The sequence below is a fragment of the Penaeus monodon genome, chromosome 10, assembly GCF_015228065.2.
Source record: "Penaeus monodon isolate SGIC_2016 chromosome 10, NSTDA_Pmon_1, whole genome shotgun sequence".
Lineage (NCBI taxonomy): Eukaryota > Metazoa > Arthropoda > Malacostraca > Decapoda > Penaeidae > Penaeus > Penaeus monodon.
This window is the reverse complement of record NC_051395.1, coordinates 42,062,174-42,069,673: the sequence shown is the minus strand read 5'-3', so window position 1 is coordinate 42,069,673 and position 7,500 is coordinate 42,062,174. Positions and strand designations below refer to the sequence as shown.

Below are 7,500 nucleotides of genomic sequence, written 5' to 3'. Positions count from 1 at the left end.
ACACACACACACACACACACACACACAGGTGCTACAACCTTGTGTAAACCGGCGCCGCCCGCGGATGTTCGCCGCCCACACCTGCCCACGCGCGACTTTGCCAGATTCACAGCGCCCCACACAGCTCATGTCTCTCTCCTCAAGGGTGAATGTGAAAATCTGTTATTATTGACAAAAGGTGTACCGTGTTTTGTCTGCCGGGATTGGAGAGAAGTGATTTGTTTATTTATATGAAGCAGAATGATCTTTGGTTACCGTGTCTTCCCTCTCTTCTTCTATCTGTTTCTCTGTGTGTCTGTGTGTATGTGTATCTTTCTGTCTCTCTCTCTCTCTCTCTCTCTCTCTCCCGCCTCTCTCTCTATCTATCTCTCTCTATCTCTCTCTCTATCTCCCTCCCTCCCTCTCTCTTTCTCTCTCTCTCTCTAGATCTCGCTTCGCTCTCGTCTCTCTCGCTCTCTATCTTCTCTCTCATTCTCTCTCTCTCTCTCTTTCTGTCTGTTTTTCTGTCTATCTGTCTGTCTGTCTGTCTCTATCTCTGTCTCTGTCTCTATCTCTCTTTCTCTAGAGAGAAAGAGAGAGAGAGAGGAAGAGAGAGAGAGGAAGAGAGAGAGAGAGGAAAAAGAGAAAGGAAGAGAGAGAGGAAGAGAGACAGGAAGAGAGAGGAAGAGAGAGAGAGGGGGGGGAAAGAGAATGAGAAAGATAGAGAGAAAGAGAGGAAAGAGAGAGAAGGATGAGAGAGAGGAAGAGAGAAGAGGAGGAAGAGAGAAAGAGAGAGATGAGACGAAGAGAGAGACGATGAGAGAGAGAGGAGAGAGAGCGAGACGATGAGAGATGGAGGATGGGGGGAGAGAGAGAGAGAGAGAGAGAGAAAGGAAGAGGGAGGGAAGGAGGGAGATAGAGGGAAGGAGGGAGTAGAGAAGGAGAGAGAGAGAGAGAGAGAGAGAGAGAGAGAGAGAGAGAGTGGAAGAGAAAAAGAAACAGGAAGAGAGAGAGAGAGAGGGAGAGAGAGAGAGAGAGAGAGAGAGAGAGAGAGAGGGAGAGAGAGGGAGACGAGAGAGACCGTTGAAGGAGACGAGAGAAGGAGAGACGGGGCGAGAGAGAGAGAGAGAGAGAGAGAGAGAGAGAGAGAGAGAGAGAGAGAGAAGATAGATAGATAGATAGATAGATAGATAGAGAGAGAGAGAGAGAGAGGCTAAAGAAAATTCCCGTCGAGGCCTTTCGCGAACGAGTGACAGCGACGCGTGACTGAAAGGCCTTAAAACTATGTACTTCACAAAATCTCGACCGTAGACGACGATGAAACGTACCCCACAAAAAGCACGTCAGAAAGTAAAATCTTGCGTTTTTATCGTTCTTGTGGAAGCGTCTTGGTAACCCTGAAATATAAGGTCGCGAAACGGCTGTGCGAACGAGTGACGTCATAATGTGTGGGTGTTCGTCTTCGTTCCGTAAACACAGATGGCGGATTTACGTGGATCAGTACTGTGTTTACTTATCCGCGTGTGAGTGTTTACTTTTCCACTTCTATTCTCTCCGTTTGTGTGCGTCTTATGTGTGTCTGTGGATATTAGTGCATGGGATACTTAACTACTTATTTTCTTACGTATGTTCGTTTTATTTTATTTTTTATTATTAAAAAAAAAAAAAACATTTCTTTCTTATCTATGCAGGTGTCATCCACTTTTCCTCGAGCTTTCGTTGGTAATTTCTAAATTATTACCGTCTCTGGACATGACATTCTCACAGGAAGAGCCAGTAATGTGTATTACAGCTTGTGTTACATTTCTGTATTAAATTGCCTAACCAGTGTCTACACCCTCGCAAATGTGTATATGCACCCACACGCGCATACACTTACACGTACACCACGACGTGTGCACATCCCCTTCCATTGTCACCGGGCAGAGAGCGAGCAGCACACAGACCTTGGGAAGAGGGGGGGAAGGGGGGTGAGGGGGCATGCCAGGGACACCGAGCTTCCTCCAGCGAGGTCCTTCGTGTCCTGCTCCCATTCCTCTTCGCCGCCTTCTTCTCAACCGGCAATTACTTATTACGTATTGCGCCTATCATCAGCGAAGGGGCTGTCCTCTACGCTGAAGCTGTTTCGTTGATGATGACCATGAATGTCTGTTTAGTGAGGATCAGCAATATTGACATTATTATCATCACTATATTATCCTCGTCATCCTCGTCTTTTCTCTCACTTACCCTTTTTCTCTATATCGTCACCATTCTCATTATTATCATCTCCATCATCATCATCATCATCATCACCATCATCATCATCATCATCATCATCATTACCATCATCATCATCATCATCATCATCATCATCATCATCATCATCATCATCATCATCATCATCATCATCATCATTATCATCATCATCATCATCATCATCATCATCACCATCATCATCACTATTCTCATCACGAGCCCGTCCGTCCGCGCAGGATCGTCAGAGTATCACCATGGATGGAGCCAGGGAGCGGTTGAGACCTTGAATATTCTGGAAGCACGGGTTAGGGAGAAGGAGAGGAGGCGGGAGGGGTTAGATGGGGGGGGGAGGGGAGGTAAGTGGCGGAGAAAAGTGAAGATCCTGGAAGGAGGTGGAGGAAGGAGGAGGGGCGAGGGAGGAAGGTGTCGAGAGGGGGGAGGAGGGACGGAAGAGAGAACAGGGAGGGGGGGGGACCTGTCACTTTCTCTTGGCGCGTGGGTGTTGCGGGGAAGGGCAGGGAGTTCGGTTATTCGAATTTGATCAAATTATTAACGATAAATAAAGATAATGATAATAATAATTCTTCCATACGTACAAGAGGAGAGAGACAGGAGGCGATGAAAGGAGTAGATGGGTAATTATTTGGCAGCCAATAGGGGAAAAGGGCGAGGGAAGGGACATGCCAGGGACAAGGTCAGACCATTGTTCATTTGTCCTCAATTTTATTTTATTTTATTGTTATATTGGAAATCTATAGACGTACGAGTTCTAGTGGATTTTGTTCCACTTTGAGCCATATGTTGTACAGATAATTTCGATAATTATATCTCTTTTCTATAATCTGTTTCTTCCTATGTATCTACCTGGAGTTCTGTTCTCGTTCTCGTGCTTGTCCACCGTCTCAGAATATTTAAAGATTATCTCCATAGATTATCTGAATACTATCGTTCCGGCCCGTGACTGTTCATTTTTATACAGGATGGAAGAGATACAGGTTTTGCAAAACATAACGGATACGTCACGAGGCTCCGGCGTTGTCTCTCGTGTTTGCAGGTACTCTGTGTATGACGTTCGTTTTTTTTTTTTTAGCTTTCTTTCTCTGCCTCTGTTTTTGTCTGTTTGTTTGTTTTCTCTTTCTGTCTCTTGTTTTTTTTTATATTTCTTTCTCTGTCTCTGTTTTTAGTTCTGTCTGCCTGTCTGTTCTGTCTGTCTCTGTCTCTGTCTTTGTCACTATCAAACACACACAAACACACACACACACACACACACACACACACACAGATGTGCATGTATGTATGTGTACATATATATGTGTACATATATTTGCAAATATACGTATATATATATATATATATATATAAGATATGTATATATAGATAATATAGATATATATAATTATATATATAAATATACAGAACCACCACACATCTTCTTGCGTGTAACGGTAGGTCAGTCTGAGCCGCGCCGTGGTCACAGCATGATACTTATTGTAGTTTCATGCGTGTTGTGCTGCTCCTTGGAACGTGGTACGTGGTAGGGGTCCCCAGTCCTTTCCACGGAGAGTGCCGGTGGTCCTTTTTAGATAATCATTCTCTCTATTATCGGGTCTTGGGGACCAGCACTTGACTTGGGCTGGCTTGGCCACCCAGTGGCTAGGTAGGCAATCAAGGTGAAGGTTCTTTGCCAGGGGAACAAACGCGGCGGTCGGTGACTCGAACCCTCGAATTAAGACTGCCGTCGTGACAGTCTTGCAGTCCGGACGCCTCCAACCATTCGGCCACCGCGGCCTTTATTATACATACATATATATTATACTGTTATAGGATAGAGAGAGAGAAGAGAGAGAGAGAGAGAGATAGAGAGAGATGTAGAGAGAGAGAGAGGGGAGGCGACGGAGAGAGAGGACTATAGAGCGAGAGATAGAACAGAGATAGAGAGAGAGACAGAGCGAGAGAGAGAGAGAAGATGAGCTGATAGAGCGAGAGAGCGAGAGAGAGAGAGATAGAGAGAGAGTGACACAGAGACACAGAGACACATAATTACAGATGTATAGAAGAGATATAGGATAGATAGATTTAGATATAATATATAGATAGATAGATATATATGACAGTATCCATGCATTTATATATGATAGAGATAATTATATAGATATATAAGTAGATGTATAGATATAGAGTACTACAGATATATATATATAATATATAGATATATATATAATATATATCTATAATATATATATAGATGGAGGTAGGGCGATATAGAGAATAATATATATATATATATAATTATAATATATAATATATATATATATGAGGTAGAAATATATATATACAACATATGGATAGAGATGAATATATAGTATATAATATATTATATGAATATATAGATAGTGCGATATATATATATAGACATAGATATATATATATATAATTATATATATACTATAATAATATATTGTCTATATATCTATATCTATATCTATATCTATATCTATATCTATATATATATTATATATATATATATATATAATATATATATATATATATCTATATATATATATATATATGTGCGTGCGTGCGTGTGTGTGTGTGTATGCGCGCGCGCGCGCTTGTGTATATATATATATGTGTATGGTGCTGTGTGTGTGTGTGTGTGTGTGTGTGTGTGTGTGTGTGTGTGTGTGTGTGTGTGTGTGTGTGTGTGTGTGTGTGTGTGTGTGTGTGCGTGTGTATGTATGTATGTATGTATGTATGTATGTATGTATGTATGTATGTATGTATGTATGTATGTATACATACACATATATATACAAATGTGTATATATATATGCGTGTGTGTGTGTGTGTGTGAATATATATATATATATATATATATATATATATATATATATATATAAACATGATATTTATATATATATAATATATATTTATCTATATATAATATATATATATATTATGTACATAATATATATATATATAATATATAATATATATATATATATTATATATATATATATATATATATATATAAACACACACACGTGTGTGTGTGTGTGTGTGTGTATGTGTGTGTGTGTGTGTGTGTGTGTGTGCGTCTGTGTGTGTATGTATGTATTTATGCATGTATGTATATATACACTAAGTAGTCATTCATTTAATCATTTGATGAGTTTATGTCTGTCCATAGCATCACCTGCTGAATTATTATCTCGGTGCGACCCCCAAACGTCCACTCCGGTTACGGCAGCTGAAGGGTATTGGGCGAGAGAAGGAGGAAGAACAGTCTAGCATAAAGTGACCGCAAAATGTCACTATCGACACTATCACGTGGATCGGACAGTGAGTGCCAAGGCCTGTTAGAGAGCAGTGACCACTCTGAAGCTAATGCTCAGACAAGCGCGAAATTGGATGATAGCAGTTCGGAAGCCTGTCGCCTCCGGGTCCGGGGGACGTGTGCGAGAGCGCGAGTACGGAAGCAAGATAAGGCATCAAGAGAGAGGGGGGAGGGACAGGAGAGATTGGGAGAGAGCTACCTTGATGCTGTCACGGGTTGAGGGAGAGAGAGAGAGAGAGAGAGAGAGAGAGAGAGAGAGAGAGAGAGAGAGAGGAGAGAGAGAGAGAGAGAGAGAGAGAGAGAGAGAGAGAGAGAGAGAGAGAGAGAGAGAGAGAGAGGAGAGAAAAAAAGAGAGAAAAAAAAGAGAGAGAAAGAGAAGAGAGACAGACAGGCAGACATACAGAGACTGAAAAAAAGGAAAAGTTGAGGTCGAGAACACAGAGAAAGAGAAAGAGAACGGGAGAGAGGCAGGGAAGAGAACACAAAGCAAATAATAAAGTCACACACGCGCGGATAGAAGAAAGGGACCTCCACCGGAACAGAATGTAAGACATGGCCCACCCCTTCTCTGGCCAACGGAGCGGCAAAGCTGAGGCTCCGGTGTTAATAACCAGCCTCTTTGGTCGTGGGTTTGGGCCACACGGTTAATGGTCACCCCCCGTCGCGCGCAGGCAGGTGGCGGTCACAGGAGGCCTACGCCAGCTGACCGCGCCGCGTCACGCCGGAGCCACGCGCCATGAAACACCTGTCCCGGGACCGCTTCATTTGCTTACCTTTCTTGGCTTACCTGTTTCCTTTATTAAGGGAAGGGGGAGGGGCTGCGTGCAGGCTTACGTAGTACATGAGCTGGATATTCTGCCTGTTTTGTCTAATGTGTTTCGGCGCGACGGTGATCATACTCGTATATTCATTTTCACGACTATCGACATAACACTTTATTTCAGGTGTTACTATTATTCGGTTATTTTTCGTGTGTGAGTTCTTTAGTTATTATTATGATTGTTTTAATTACTATTATGAATACTCTATTTGATTTGTCTTATTTATTATTGAATTCTGTTATTGTTTTCATTGTTTTTGTTATCATCATCATTATTATTATTACAATTATTATTGTTATTATTATTATCATCATCATTATTATTATCATAATTATTATAATTATCATAATGATAATGATAATAATACTGATACTACTACTAATAATAATGATAATAAAAAAATAATAGTAATAATAATAATTAATATTATCATTATCTTATTATTATTATATTATTATTATTATTATTATATATTGTTGTTGTGGTTGTTGTTGTTTCTGTTGTTGTTGTTATTATTATATTATTATTATTATTATTATTATTATTTATTATTATTATTGTTATTATCAATGTTGTTGTTATTAATATTATAGTTTACTTATTATCATTATTATAATTTATATTATTACTGGTAGTAGTTGCTGTAATAGTAGTAGTATATTACTATTAATATTATTAGTAGTTGTATTTGTAGTAATATGTTTTTATCATTATTACAGTCGTCATTATCTTATTTCTCTTCTCATTAGTGCTACTGTTATTGTTATCATCGAGATTTCTACTACTACGACCACTTCCATCTCCATCTCAACATTGTCCTATTGGTTAAAGTCTGGGAAAGTAAGGTGCCTTTTGGTCAAGCGAGTGCCTTTTTTAACTAAGCACTTGCTCTCCTGAAAGTCTGTGTACTTCACTGCTATTACTATAACTGTTACCATCATTATTGCCATTATTCTTATCATAGCTAACAAGTTTTCATTCATATTTATACGTATACATACATACATACATACATACATACATACATACATATATATGTATATATATATATATATATATATATATATATATATATATATATATATATATATGTGTGTGTGTGTGTGTGTGTTTATATATTTATTA

The 7,500-nt window shown here is 39.6% G+C and overlaps 1 protein-coding gene across 2 annotated transcripts in view; it reads left to right on the top strand.

Annotated features, from left to right (window-relative positions):
* LOC119578043 overlaps positions 1–7,500 on the top strand; it is a 71,535-nt gene that overhangs the window by 29,334 nt on the left and 34,701 nt on the right. The window lies entirely within an intron of this gene.